The following is a 16589-nucleotide window of genomic DNA, read 5'->3' on the forward strand; positions in this document are numbered from 1 at the left end:
GCATATTTACACTGTTTTAGCACAATGGTCGAGTTGTACCCGCTATTTATTCTTTTATTGCTAGTAATTGCAGCACATGTATTCTAAACAAAAATAACATTGGTTCAATAAAGATATTGAAAATGTCCCTCTGTGTAATTCTCTGAGCACACGTAATCACGAGTGACTGAGCAAAAGGTTCTGATCTGTTTCCACAATCCCTGAGGGGCCAGGGTTGTCATGTTCAGTGGTTGCCAGAATCTATTTGCTCCCTGGTAAGGTTAGGGTGGCTTATGGTGGCACTGTGAGCTAGCTGGTCTCTAGGCCAAATATATCCAGCGGGGGTGCCCAAAATCAGTCTTGGCACCTCGCCCAAAGTTCATGTTGTCCAACAAACATGCCGGTCCATGGATTAGTGGGAACTACACAACATGGCTCCCAACATTGGTCGGGCTCTTATTTAACAGTCTTTTCTGAGTAGTTCAGTTGTACTTTTCTCAGAGACTCCTACTCACCTCCAAACCGGAGACATCCGTGGTGGGAAGGAAAAATCTGCCTCAGCTGAGTAGGTATACTCTATGTATTGGCTGTACGTTATTCAAGTTTGCAGGATAACATTTTCCCACATTTCTGCTAACTGTATCTCCATAAATTCATTTACTTAACTCCTACTACATTCACAATGTCCATAAACAGAGAGGAAGTTGAAGAACAAGCAGTTAGACTAAATGTTACAGAAAATTTCAGGCATACAGTTAATCTGAAATTATTACACTATGGCCTCCCGGCAACGGGTGGTGACATTACCTTCATGGATGAGGCACACAAAGCATTCAGAACAGAGGAATTCTACTCTTGGGTTAAATCCCTGCCTGCGGATTCTCGCACAAATGTGTTTCACACTTACATTGAAGATGAAACACCAGAGGAATATTTTCCATGTGTGGACATAAAAATTCCATTAACTTACCAAAAACATATAAAATGGCCCTCCCCCATACCATAGAACATGTGATACTCAGTCCACTAAGTAAAGAAGGAGCATTTTGGCCAGTCCTAGCTGCTTATACACCAAATCTTAATCTTAATGATTTAGATGCAGTAGAAATAGCAATACTATACAAAGATCTAATAAAACATAACATGATATGGAATATGTGAATGTACTGAAATTACATGAGCAATGTTGAATTCAAACGGCAATAAAATATGAAATAAAAAACTTCTCGGACAACTCAAGCTGCACAACCTCAATTGGCTGCTTTGGGTATCAGACCTAAAACACTGAATGTCGATATTGGAAAAGTTTCCACCAGTCAGGAGCAAATTCCGTTCTGCATACCAGAAAACAAGCCAGCTTGAAGCAGTTTTTTCCCATACGGGACCGGAGGACAAACACAGAATATTAACAATTTGCTTGCCAATGGGAATGGCTCCCTCTTCGCTGCAGTCTACTGCAGAACTCATGGTACACCTTCAATAGCAGTTTTACCTGATGTGCTGAAACAAGTACGGAATGAGTACAGGGTAGGACCTGCCCTGGACTTGGGGATGATACTGATGGTCAATTTTGCTGCGGTATCAACCATTATGCTAAGTAACATAAAAGGGGAAGCAGCAGCATTGGCTATACACCAATACCTAAGGGAGTTCAATCCTGCCCAGCAGGAGTGGTAGTTACCTAGAATTATCGAAGAAACCTATGCCACGCTAGACAGATAATTTGGGAGCCAGACCTGGCAAACCACAGGTTAAAAGTAATTCTGAAAAGGATAACTCTAAGCAAGCATCTGATTCTTCTAAAAAGAAACGGGACAATAAACAAAACAATAATAAACAAAATAAAACACAATCACGGGATGGGTCTCCTCAGCAGGCATCCACTGACAAAAAATGTAATTTAAGAAACCATGATTTAGGATACTGATACACATCCCTCTTGTTCCTTTCAGGATTCACCCGATATTTGTTCGGAGAGAGGTGGATGGTCAGAGTGCAGATGAGAAGAGCGCGTGAAGCCGAAAAAGAAAACACATCACACTTTATACCACATCCTTAAAGAGGACAAACAAAAGACTCCGAAACTCAATTAAAAAAAAAGAAAGTAGCTGGAATTAAAATAAAACATGCCCAGGCTACTGAGGACTCTGCTTCAGAGTGGGGAGTGTGCAGTGACGATGCTGGACAGCGCAGCAGAAGCCACAATAGCTCGCGGGAACCTGATGGATTATCTGATGGTAGTAGCACTGAATGAGCATATCACGGTGGAAATCCCTGATACAAGGGTAAGTATCCCACATCGTTCATACAAAATAAGGCTCCAAATGGACGGGACATACCCAGGGACATTAAGGCTCCCTTTTGGGAGAATCTGACATATGGTTACGACATTCTTTCGGTTGAAAAGGATTGGCCACCTGAGTTCATAATGGAATGCTCACTGGGAGAAACTGTAATTTTACCTGCTTTCTCTGACCTCTTCCCAGAATCAGTTAAACATTCATAGGCTCAGGAGTGGGCGTTAGCGCTAGCTCCTGCACTTTACTGCAATCATGTTGGGTGAGATGATGAGTCACCTCATCACGAGATCCCATTAAAATCGAATCCTCAAACCCAGAGAAGTACCCAATGAAACATGAAGCTAAAAACAAGTTAGGGAAATCCTAGAACAACTTGTGTAATAGAAAATGTCAGCTCATCCATCAATAACCCCCTGTTTCCTGTAATTAAACTCTATAATTCATACCGTCTAGTTTTAGAATATAGACATTTGAACACTTCCACACGATCATTTGCAGTACAAAATGCACATAGTGCCGCACTGATGAATAACATTGTGCGGCAGAAATACAAAATAACACTAGATATCTCAAATTGATTTTTCTGCCAGAATATAGCTCTTGCAAGCAGATATTGACAGCATTTCCAGTGCTAGGTTCACAGCGTCAATTTTGCCCTTTACCTGAAAGGTATAAGGTTAGCCCTGGGCTGTTCTCAGCCAGGGTAACAGTTACTTCAAAATTTTTATGAGGAGTCATTGTCCTATGTGGATGACATCTATCTGATGGACGGTTAATTGATGGAACACTTGGCTAGAGTGAACCACATAATACTTAGGTTCGCTCATCTGGGTTCCAAATTTAATTTCAAGTAATCAAAAAATGCCCACCTCAATGCCCTGTTTCTGGGATATGAGTTGTCAAGTGAAGGCAAAAGTCTGGCGGCACATTTTTTATAAAAATGTGCACTGCTCCAACCTCCATCGACATCCATTTTAGGATTTTTAAATTTTGGCAGTACATACATTTTGGATTATGCAGAACATGTAATACCATTCTACGACTTAATCAGACCTGATTTTTCAATCAACAATATGACACAGGAACACACAAACATTTTACATTCCGTAAAAGCTATGACAGCTTCCAAACATTTGCACACACGTCTAAGCACACCTAGCGTGGTGATCCGTGTAGTCTCTGGACCTACCGGGTACATCTATATCACTTTGAATGAAGGTGATACTGTACCCATTGCATACAAATCCCATTTGTACACAAACGCTGAAATGCCTTCTGCACCAACTGAGAACATTCTCATAGCGGTACAGACTGCTGTTGTGAGAGAGAGAGCACTCGCTCAGGGTAAGCGAATCATTGTAGTTACCCCAGTACCGACTTTAGAGGCCGTTACTAAAGCAAGTGTTCTAAATGCCAAATCATTACATCCACGTTGGATGATTCAATGGGCTAACTCTCTCATTGCAACAGATGTAGATTACAGATTCGATTCTACATTACAAACACAAGCATTTCTGCAGTACGAACAAGAATATCCTCTGCTGAATGAAATAATGCCTCTAGATCGATATGAATACATTCTTTACACAGATGGATCTGCGCAGCCTGCCGTAGGGACACAACACTAATATTCCGCGGCATGCACAATCGTAAAGGGGCACATGCATGACGGAAAGTTCCATCCTGAAAAAACAGATACTCAGTCAATAGGGGACTGTACATCACTGCTGGCAGAACTCAAAGCTCTAATCATGGCACTACAAAGTACGGATCCTAAATTCCCCACACTCATAGTGTGCGATTCATACTATTATGTTCAGTCCTATAATGAATATCTTCACTGTTGGGGACAAACTGGATTTCAAGATTCCAAGTGTTGCAAACTCAAGCACAAGCTGCTTTGAGAACAAGAGGAAAGGGTGAAATAATGCTTGCAACTGACTCATGTTATTCACACATTGAGTCATCAGCGTGTTGACGTTCACGTTGAAGAGAATTCCATGGCCGATGAGGGCGTTTAGGCAACGGGCCACACTGCTGCCATTGCTGCAAGCACTCATTCAAGTATTAGAATAGACATAGACATCATGTTGGCTGTCAATGTTGCTCACAACAACACCCACCTACCTAAAGGTTTTCCACTCAAGTACTCCTACAAGTTAAATGTACAAAACATTCTGAATGCTCAGATTCCAGGAGTGGGGGATAGAGGAATAACAAACAATGATCATAGATTGGGGTTTTTACTGGCTGCATATGAGGGTCTGGGGGTCAGCACACACAAGGGTCACTGCTACAGTTTCATTACTGAAGCATCGCTATTGGTGGCCTGGTCTTACAAAACAGACCAAGGACTTTGTCCTCAAATGTGGCATCTGCCAGCCGATGAAGGGTTCCATCATAGCACGTCGTCCACAGACAACTCTATTGATCTAAGACAAGCCTCTAACAGTTGTTTATTTGGATCAATGTGGCCCCTAACACTCAGATGGGGCTTTCAATTACATCTTGGTGGCAATAGATTCATGATTCAGTTTCCTGTGGGTTCGGCCACAGCGCTCGGCTGATGCACAAACTGTTTTTGTCAGGAACGCATCAGCATGCAATTGTGTTTTTTTCAAAAAGACTTTTCTGAGTCAAAAATGTACTCAATCCAGTAAATACCTATTTTGGTGCAATGTAAGCCTGCTGTGGAAACGAGCTTTAAAGTTAAAATCGCAAAATCTGAACCTACCATTTTGCGATCTTTCTAATATGGCTGTCACCATTCTGCACCTGGGAGCGCATTCTATTAGTTGTGGCAGAGAGATCAATGCCTCCCGTTAATGCGCATGTGCGAGGTCCGTGCTGCGCACTTCAATTGAATTCTTATCCTGAGAGAAAGCATCTCTTTTCCGCGCCTCCTCACAAAGGCTTCTTTAGGGAAAAAGTGACTTTGTCAGCAGCGACGCAGTCAGGAGTTTGTGCAGTTACTCACAGAGGTAACTACGTTAATGGAGAAGTGTTCTGGAATACAAGTAAGAATTCTCCATGGAGATTAGTGTTTCGGAAGCTCTTCTACTTTGTTAAGAGTAGTGCTTTCAAGCAGTAAGAAGGCTTCTATAACGATTAGTGCTTCTGTGAGAACTTTGGCTGAGCCCCGCAGACACTAAAGGATATTTCTCTGATGAACAAAAACAGGAATTAATCTGAGTCATAGACATTGTTAAAAAGAGACTTAATTGAATAAGTATGGAAGAGCAAAAATCTCTTTAGCCCAAAAGTGCATTCCCCACATAAATAAGGAACTGACAGAGACTAGTTTTGGTTTGCAGTATCCAACAGTCATCTCCTGCGAATCACTTCAAGTGCAATTAAAAACAAAATACTTATTACTAAAGACCAAACTAATTCTATAATATGAAATAGAGAGAAGCTTCACCTCAGATAAGTACAGGTAAAAGGAGGGTTATAGCACAGTTAAATTAAAGTACACATACAAATTGCGATCGAGGTTTTAGTTGTAAATGTGCTTTATCTTAGGTGCCAGTGAGAAAAAGAGTGTTTCCCCAATGCACCAGCAAATCGAGGACGAGCACCGGGCTTCCTAGGCTATTTCTCTTTCTCTATCTACTTCCTTTTTCCCATCTGCTGATGCATGTAATAGACCCATTTGGGCTGTTGCAGGTAACAGTGGAGAGGACTGAGGACTAGTCATCTGCTACTGAGGAAATCGACCCACAGGTACTCTGGCAGATTGATGTGCCACACTCCCTTTTATTAGGGACATTTTGATTTCCTCCTGAGCTTTATGGCTGAGGGTATTGAATTAAAGGCCCTAGCAACCATTTTAGAGGGTATGCAAAAACAACTGAATGATAATGTTGAAGAGAACAAAATTCTGAGAGAGGAGATCAGAAGGGGGCGGATCAAGAATCATTACTGAATAAAAGTTGGATGAGTTAGTTTCGGGGCTTGCTTCTGGTTCAGGGATTAGAGGGTCATAGAATATACCAACGAGTGCCTCCCCTTCAGAAATTTCTACACAAGTGATTCATGCTGTTCCCCCGATAATTCCGTTAGCCCCTCCAGAATGGCAAAGAACCATTTGGTAAGGCTGTATAGAGAGGTACTGCGCTACTACGCAACATAGACCTGCAAATCATACCGAGTGATCTCGCCGAAGGCGGATACAACCAGGTTTTGAAAGAGCAGCAAATAGTAACAGAAAGTTGCAAGATAATGCTGCAATCAGAAGTGCTGCGAGGCACTTCTACCAGGTATAGAACGTGCAATGAGTGGTGGCAGCCAGATGCAGGAGAATGCTGTGGTTAGAAGCAGATAGATGCAGATAAACCAGATGTAAGCCTGTGCAAACAGGCGCCCTAAAGCAAAGCGATTCAGATACTACAAATGTTCATATGCTTACCAGAACCATCCACCATCAGCCCCAGGCTTTGCTACCCAAGAAGAAGCACAGAGGTTATACATATATGGCTGGTGAATTCTGTGGGACTGCCTGAAAGGCCATGAGAGGCGGTTGGAATATTGACACTCTGATTCTCCAGTGGCTACCAAGAAAGAGGCCACAAGTCCACAAACTGTCCAGAATGATCCAGAGGCCTGCACGTCACAAGGCCTTAGAAATGGCAATTGTCAAGCAGATCCCAACGAACATCAAACAGTAACAGATAGAACTTCACTCTCAGTATCAGCAAGTTCCATAAATGTTTACAATGCCACAGCCCTCCTGAAAACACCACCAACATTCGAAACCGCCAAAAAGCAGAATATTGGTGACAGATGGACTGCTTGGATAGAGACATTTGATGATTTTGTTGATGCACTAGAAGAAACAGATAGCAAGAAGATTATAAAATACCTTAAACATCTTGCTGGTGAAGGTGTAAATCAGGTCATAAAGAAAATGCAGCAAGCTGACGAAGTTGCATACTGTCAGCTCATAGACACCTGGAATATCAAGTTCAATCTAATGTTGAATGTAGATTTTCAGTCAAGAACAGCAGAAAGTTGGTGAAGCCATCAACAAATTTGTTGAGAGATTTGATGCGCTCATCAAACACTGTAAGATCAATAAATTTAATGATGAGGAAGCAATTAGTCTCAGAGTTATTAACTGATGCATGTTAGATTCATTCAGACGATGAATGCTGAGAGAAACTCTTAGTCAGGAGTGAGTTCTCATGGCTGCCAGAGCTGAAGAAGGTGCAGATCGACAAGCTGCTGACATGGAGGCCTGGGCTGCCAGGAGTGAGTCAGTCATGAACATGAAAAGTAAGCAGAAGCACAAGGCTGAAGGACATAAAGTGATGTCTCCACAGAAAAATAAGTTATGCTTCGGTTGTGGATTTTTGTTTCCACACAAAGGTAAATGTCCGACCATTGGACAGGTATGCAAAGGCTGTGGGAAGGAGAACCATTTTGTAACGCTTTGCAAGGCAAAGGAAAAAGTAAGTGCATCCCAGCCTGCAGACAAAATGGCTGCCAAGATGTTCCAAAAGCAACGTTTGACGCACGCCCACAAGGCCAAGCGACAACACTAGTTGAGACAAATTGACACAAAACGAAGATGACATGAAAATGCACCAAAGTCATTTAAACATTGTCCGAAGATCACACTAAAAGTAAATGATTTTTCAATACCTTTCATTTTTTATAGTGGCACGTGAATAAACATTATGCCAGGCAATAAATACAATGAACTGTCTCCATTGCTATGACTTACACCCTCAAGAACTAAAGTGTATACATCGGCTGCATTGACTCCTTTAAAAAGTCAAGGTTTTATTTGTAGCGACGATAAAACACAAGAAAACAAAAGTATAAGCACCCAATCATTTGCTTTAAGGTACAGCTTTAAGTGCCTGTTTACTCAGTTTCTGCACAACTGCTGATATGTTACTGATATCAGTGAACTACAATATGAATGCTCACCAACAAATAGTAAGTCAGTTCCCGTCGTTGTTTCATGGGTTAGGAGAACTTAGATTATGAAAGTACAATTGCATATAAATGAGGACGTCCATCAAATGCACAGATGAATTGCATTTTATTAAAAGAAGCTGTTGAAAAGGAACTTGAATCATTACTCAAACGTGAAATCATTGAGCGTTCTACTGGTTTCTCCCAAAGAGGTAGTACCCAAAAAGGATAGTGAAGGAGCTGTATGCATCGGTTTTAATATGCGTCAAGCAAACAAGGCAACTGAATGAGAATGACATCCAGGTCCGCACATTGCTGACATGATAACCCAATTGGATGGTACGAAAGTCTTCTTTCCCCTTGATTTAAATAAAGGATATCATCAGTTGGAAATCGAGGAGAATTGCAGGTACATTACAACCTTTTCTAAACATATTGGTCTGTTCGATATAAAAGACTAAGTTTTGGTGTGTCATCAGTCTCAGAGCTTTTTTAATATGTCATTCAACTTATCATACAGCCTCTCATGAAGGCTTTCAATTATAGTGATGAATAGTGAAGATACCTAGAAACTGTGGTCTAGACACAGTGTGCACTACTGTTTCCCTTGCCGGGATTATTGCAAATTATAACTTTGGTGAATACTCGTCAACAATGTAAACAAAACAATTAAGTTAACAATGGTATTACACAAACAAAAATGGTACACATTTGAAAACTGTGAAACAAAAACTCTTGATCAAGTCGATTTATTTCAAGGACATGATTCTTGTACATGAGTCTTCCAAACGAATGCTAGTGTTGACATTTTCTTGAGACTAATAATATAATTCATCCCAATGCATTTCAGGCTAAAACAGAAGCCCTTCATCAGGGGTATCCTCAATCAAAGAATATAGAATTTTTTTTAGCATTAAGACGTATTGTTTGGTGTACATAACCTCATGGAGGGAGGGACAATTCCCAATTGTATGAGAACAGAAGAAAGACTGCCACCAACCATCATACAAAAACCAGTCATAACTGAAAGAATCCTTCAAATAGTTAATAAGATGTCTCTGTGTGCCTCCTTCTGTACAACAAAATTCTCTATTGATCAGTTTGGTTATTATTAGGTGAAAAAATGGAAAAGAAAAGAAAAAGGTACAAGGTAGAAGAAAGGTAAAGACTCTCCAGTGTGGTTGCAGGTACAATCTTATCTAGACAACCTCGAGAGACACAGAGAGTAACATCACGGGTTAGATCGTGAGTTTCGTGAGAAACATATCACAAGATATCGTCATGAGGTGTAGAGAAAGAAAGTACCATTCCCGACATGCATCCGTAAAATGTGCCGTGAATTCAGTCAAATAGTGACATGCTCATCATCGTAATAAGTGGCTCTGACCTTTTAAAAGTCGATCCCCGCTGCTATAATTGAAATTGAAACCATCTGTAGAAGATGCCGGCTGGCAAAATCTGGAACTCAACTGGTAAAGGGAGAGGTACCGTAAGGTACTGCTCTGTGATGTGCTCAGTGAAATCGTTAACAAATTATCAATGTTGTGTGTCAATACTTGCCCCAAGGTTGAATCTTACCCAATTGCTGTTGAACGTTGATCCTACGAGACGAGGTCTGTGGTGAACCGCGTCATGGCTGGTATTTCAAAGACAAAGCTACAAGCTGCGTGCCAAAGTGAGAAAACGTGCGGTGAAAAGGAAACAAAGACTCCTATGATATGGTGTCAGTGTCCTTTAGAAAACCAAACAATAAAGTTGTGGAAAAAGTGTTACACCAAAGAGGCTCGGGAAACGTGTGTATAAGCAGAGTGAGCGAGAAAGTGAGCATAGGGTTAACCTTACACATAAAAACCATACAAATCATGCTGTTTTTTTTAAAACTCTTTTTATTAACAAAGCTCGAGAGACCATGCCATACATTAGTAATTGCCATAAGTACATCAGGTATCAAATACAGAGAACTGGAGACAACACATTCATATATAGAGCTATCAGGTGTGCTAACCCCCACCACAACGCTAATCCCCCACTCCCAGCTCTCTATACCTCCACCACGGCGACCACACTTTTTTCCATTTTTTGGCACAATCCCTACTTTTATACACTGTTTCCTCGGCTCTCTGACACCAATCAAGATCCCGTTTCCATTCCTCCACCTGAGGGGGCGTGGCGCTGTCAGACTCCCCCACAGAGGTACCTGTGTTTTGCGGAGAGATCTCGCAGAGGCGACATGGGCTATCGTCCCCACACCCACCTCATTCCCAGTTGATGGGTCAACAAACTAAGATAGAAGGTGGAGGGGCAGGGATGGTAGCTAGTGATCTGGGTTATGTCTGGTGGAGTAGCGGGAGTCTTTCTGATAACACGGACCGGGAGACCCCAACTCAGAGTAAATTCCTGAAGGTCGGCGACCATCAAAAGAAAAGGGACTGTAGTCTTGCCAGGAGTTACGCTCTTGCACCTTTCACTATACTTCACTGGTACAGTAAACAAGCACTCCAGCATACATTAACCATGGACAAATCAGCAAGCGCTCCTGCGCGGAAAGGAATAACCATAGACAAAATCAGCAAGCGCTCCTGCGCGGAAAGGAGTAACCAGAAACAAAATCAGCAAGCGCTCCTGCACGGCAATAAAGAACTATAGACAAAATCAGCAAGTGCTCCTGCGTGGAAAGGAATAACCATAGACAAAATCAGCAAGCGCTCCTGCGCGGAAAGGAATAACCAGAAACAAAATCAGCAAGCGCTCCTGCACGGCAATAAAGAACTATAGACAAAATCAGCAAGTGCTCCTGCGCGGAAAGGAATAACCAGAGACAAAATCAGCAAGCGCTCCTGCACGGCAATAAGTAACTATAGACAAAATCAGCCGGCGCTCCTGCGCGTATAGGAATAACTGGGGGTAATTCAGTAAGGGTTCCAGCGCTGGACTAAACAACAGGTGCCTTAAAGGTAAGCAGTAGCGCTCCAGCGCGTGGTTAACAGGTACTCACGGTACTTGCAGCTATTGTTCTCCCGTGCCTGGCAGTGATTGGTGTACCAACGCGGCAGCAAGGCTCCCTGACTCGCAATCCTTCGATACTCCCTCCACTGACGCAATAAGCTCTCCTGCGGCAGTCTGTTGTGCGCTGCAACGTTTTCAGCGCTCGGTGACGGGTACTAGAATCGGGCTTCAAAGGCAGTTTCCCCAGGTAGCCCATCGGAACAGGCGTCAGAACGTTAATCCGAAGCGCCGCACCGGGGGAAGACCGCAGCTGATAAGCGGTTTCCCCCGGAAGCGTTGATGACGTCACGCTCCCTCCGGTGAGAGACTGGACCGCTCATGCAAGTCAGGCACCGGAAGTGAGTATGTTGAGTCTCTCTCGCGCTCCCCTGATGCGCACAGGCACAGGTCAGTCGGACCGGGACAGGCGCCCCCAATTCCTTACTATATTGCGCTTCGCCACGCCCGCCGACAGAGCCTACCATAGTCCCACCTATCTGGACCAGTCTGCCTCACCTCTGATCATTAAAAGAAGCCATTTCGGGTCTAGTGGCACAGGCTTCCTCTGACATAATCTCCGTGATTCCCCTCCAAAACCGGGATACCTCAGGACAGCTCCACAATATGTTTATAAAGGTCCCTTCCTCCCCGCATCCCATTACGCACAGCGCCATGAGTGCCCTGCCCCAGGAGAACAGGTGAGTGCGTGGGTAGTACGTGTGATGGAGGAACTTAAGCTGCACGAGATGAAATCTGGAGCGCATGGCGACCTCTCTAGGGCTCTGGATCGCCTCCTGCCAGTCCTCATCATCTATGTCTCCCAGGTCTTTGACCCATGCTTCCCTGAGAGCCGTCAGGGGATCAGGTATGTTGTTTATCAATTTTCGATAAATCTTGGATGTTGGCTTGCCCTGAATAGGGTCCAAAAGCAACCTGTCTCCTAACGGGGAATAGTCTGGGATGGAAGCCCCATTTTGGATATGTGCACGCAGAGCATGCAGGAGTCGCAGATGCGGGTATCGTTGTGAGCTATGCAAATCATATTCTTTTTGTAGATATTCAAATGTGCGAGGAAAGTCCCCCTTCCAGACATCCCCCAGGTATTCTATCACTATCAATTTAAATCATGCTGTTTTGATCAAGTCTGACTTATTATGCCTGAATAGGGGTCTGACAATTAATGCACATTTTTTTATGAATGATATCTAGTGATGTACCTGCGATGGAAACAATACTCCATCACACGAGATCAAGTAACATGAGAACTACACATTTTTTATGCTTTACTCGGATTCCCACTCTGTGTGATAGTGGAAAGACGGAACAGAATTCAATATGCAAAGCCCTCTTTGGAATTTAGTGTGTGCCGCGAGACCGTAGTGTCAATTGTTTTATAACCTTTTGATTTTTCCAAACATAAACAATCTAAAGTAATACTAATATAGTTATGACATATTTTTTTTCGGAGCTACACGGAAGGAGCATGATAAAGCTTTCAAGCAAGTTTGTTGTTTACTTGCTGATGCAGGTTTAACTTTGAAGGCTGAGAAATGTGAATTCCATAGCAACAAGCTAAAATTCTTTGGCCATAACTTTTCTGTTAGGGGTATGACACCCGATCCAGATAAAATGCAAGTGTTGTCAACTGTCAGTCCTCCACAAGATGTTTCCATGTTACATTCATTCCTTGACATGGCTAGTTACTGTTCAAGATACATACAAGACTTTGCCACTGTAAGTGCTCCATTGAGAGACCTGACGAAAAAGAATGTTTCATTTCATTGGTCACATGAATGTGAACAAAGCTTTATGAGAATCAAACAAGCTATCGAGAACACTACTGAGATGACATACTTTGATCCAAAGCTTCATACAGAGGTTGTTGTTTACGCTAGCCCTGTCGGGCTCCTGGATATTTCAGCCGCTATTGATACGGTGGATCATCTCATATTGGTCCAGCGCCTCTCGGACATTGGGATACAGGGAACTGTCCTGGAGTGGCTAAAATCGTTCCTCCATAAGCGCACGCAGAGGTGGCGCTTCAACCGCATCAGTCCAATCGCAAGCACCTATGGTGTGGGGTTCCGCAAGGGTCGGCCTTGAGCCCTCTACTTTTTAACATTTATCTGGCCCCCCTGTTCTCACTGATTGCCAACTGGGGGATGAAGGCGATTTCCTACTCCGATGATACCCAGTTGGTATATCCTTTTAAAGACCAGTCGAGTGATTCTTTTGATAATTTTAAGAGCTGCATAAAGGATATAGCTCAATGGATGAATAACAGCAAACTCAAGCTGAATGTGGACAAAATGGAGGTGTTGTTTTATTGGTAAAAATCCACCACCCGTTGCAGATCTCTGGTGGCCGGGGGAAATGGACAGCCCTCCCACCCCTGCAAAGTGTGCAAAACATCTGGGAGTTAAATGGCAGACGGATTTATCTTTTTCAGCCCAAATTCAGCAGGTAACAGGAGCGTGCTTCAGCAGGCTGGGAAACCTGTAAAAAGTCTTACATCTTTTGCCTGAAAACTACCGGCGGGTCGTGGTCCATGCCACAGTAACGTCTCGCTTGGACTACGCGAATGGCCTTTATATGGGCCTACCGGCATACCAGATAAAGAAATTGCAAATAGTTCAGAATGCGGCTGCGAGATTGATCAAACGTGTCCCATTCAGACAACATATCTCTCCGCATCTGAAAGAACAGCATTGGCTTCCGGTCGCTAATAGAATCAAATTCAAGGCATTAACCCTAGCCTTTCGTGCATTCCATGGAACTTGCCCCAGCTATTTAAAGTATAGGCTAGGTGCATATAAGCAGGACCGTCAACTTAGGTCTAGCTCGCAGAACCTGCTATGTATCCCTCGAGTCAGGAAAGCACGGATGGGAGGTACATCTTTCATGCTCAGGGCATCCATGATTTGGAATGCCTTGCCCAATGCCCTCCGCCAGATTACCTCGGAAACGCAATTTAGGAAAACAGCTAAAACATGGCTTTTTAATCAAGATTAATCTCCCTGGACTCTTGTTACGTTGCATGCTTTCTTACGCGCCACATGATGCTATAGCGCCGGAACACCTCTTCGGAGGTAGCTGTTCACGCTCTGCAAATGGCAGTATTATCATTATCCTTGCACAGCACAACAGACACCCAAAGGCATGAAGGCATATTGTGGCACATACAAACAGAATGTGCTTACTTATAACCTGAGAAAGAAAGTTTAGCAGTGGTGTGGACTTGTGAACATTTCCAAGTATTCTTAAATAAAAAGCCTTTTACGCTTGTGACAGATCATCAAGCAATACTGACCATCTTTGGCAATCCAAAGGCCAAGATACCTCCTCGCATTGAACATTGGCCACTGTTTTTACAAGAATACAATTACACAATCATGCACCGTCCTGGGAAAGATCAAATCCCTGCTGACTACTTCTCAAGAGTGCCGATACAAGGTCATGGTACCCCTTCCAAGACGGCTGAAGCCTACATAAATTTCATTGCGAAATCAAGTACATCACCTGCCATTTCAATAGAACAAATAGTCACTGTCACAAGTCAAGATAGGGACATGTTAAAGTTAAAGGATATTATCACACATCATTCGTGGAACCATTATACTCGACCTCTTGACAGTGACTACTAGAAGTTAAAAAATGTCAAAGATGAACAGTCTGTTACTCAAAAAGGCATTATCCAGAGAGGTTCAAGAATTGTAATTCCTTACTACCAGGCGTCGCAGCTGGCAGCCATCAACAAACGGGCATTCGGTCCACATGACAACCCTAATTTCCGGACAGACCACTGGCTGATGGGGAAGAGGGGATACAACAGGGCACTCTATACGAACCATCTGCGGTTGACCGGTCCCACGGCTCGCACGGTGGAGGTATGGAACAAAGTCCAGCATAAGCTGGGGTGGCATAACCGCCTTTCTAATGCTACCCCGTTGTGGGAACCAGACATATTCGGTCATCTTAGTGCATGCCCGGGGTTTGACAAGTGGGACTTGATTGGGATTTCCAGGGTTGGGGACCTCTGGGTCAAGGGTAAAAATGCCATGTTTGCAGACCTACAAACGAAATATCACCTCGCCCCCTCGGAGACCTTTAGATATTTACAAATCAGCCACGCAATTGACTCAGTCCTCCCCGAGATGCTCCCCTTCCAGATTCGTCCCCCTTGGAAGATCACCTGTTGTTAGATCCCATGGACCGCAAAGCCATATCCCTTACGTACAAATAATTAGTAAACAACCGGACGGACCCTATGCTGAAATTGAGGGGAAGTTGGGAGAGTGACCTGGGGGAGATGGAAGACGATGACTGGCGGGAGGTGCCTGCTTCCCCTAGGGAGGTGGCGATTCCACTGAGACTCCAACTGGTTCAGCTTAAGGTGCTCCACAGGGTCTACTTTGATGCAACAATGTTGTTTCGGTTGGGTAGAAGACCGGACTCACTTTGTTTACGATGCTGCAAACAGACTGGTGCTGTTACGCACATACTCTGGGACTGCCCCCACAGCCAAACTTATTGGACAAATGTCACTCGGCAGCTGACCAGGGCCTGCGGCAAACCCATCCATCCTTCCCCCAAGGTTTGCCTCCTTAATATTTGGGACGCCACAGACCTCACCCAGACGGAACAATCATGGGCGACTATGGGGTGGACCATAGCCAAACGTAATATTGCCCAGAAGTTGGGATCTAATGTGCTGCCACGGGTGAGAGATTGGGGGACCGGCATGGACTATGCCATGGTAGCTGAAAAGACGGTGTTCAAGGGGCGTGAATGCCCCAAAAAGTGGGATAGTAAGTGGGGAAAGTGGAATAAATATCGGGGTGACATATGCAATTCTCCCACGGTGGAACTGAGAAGGGAGATGCGGACACGGATGGATCTATGGGATGGGGCGGAGGGGTCCTAATCACCGTGTGGCCACTTCTATTACTCCAAAGTGTAAATAATACGCACCTGTTCTCCATTGTTTCTTATCTCTGTAAAGATGTAACCATTGTTATGACTGCCATGGTACCGGGCTAGACACTGTGTTAAGCATCCTCTTAATCTGCATAACTGGTAATGTATCCTATTGTATCATCTGCCTTGCCACTGCTAACTCTGTAATGCTTGACATGTTTGCCGGTAATTATCAACAAAAATTGTTATAAAAAATAAATAAAATGAATTGTAATTCCGGAAATCTTACAACAACATATAATGGAAGTTGCCCATTAAGGACATCATGGAATGGTTGCCACAAAACAAGCTCTCCGAGTTCGAGTCTGGTTTCTTCATCTCGATGAAAGAGAGTTGAATGCCTGTCACCTATGCAACTGCCTCTCATCGAAAACGACTCAACACACTTTGAACATGTCAGAGTTACCAAAGCATCCATGGAAAAGA

Source organism: Triturus cristatus, chromosome 10 (genome assembly GCF_964204655.1).
Source record: "Triturus cristatus chromosome 10, aTriCri1.1, whole genome shotgun sequence".
Lineage (NCBI taxonomy): Eukaryota > Metazoa > Chordata > Amphibia > Caudata > Salamandridae > Triturus > Triturus cristatus.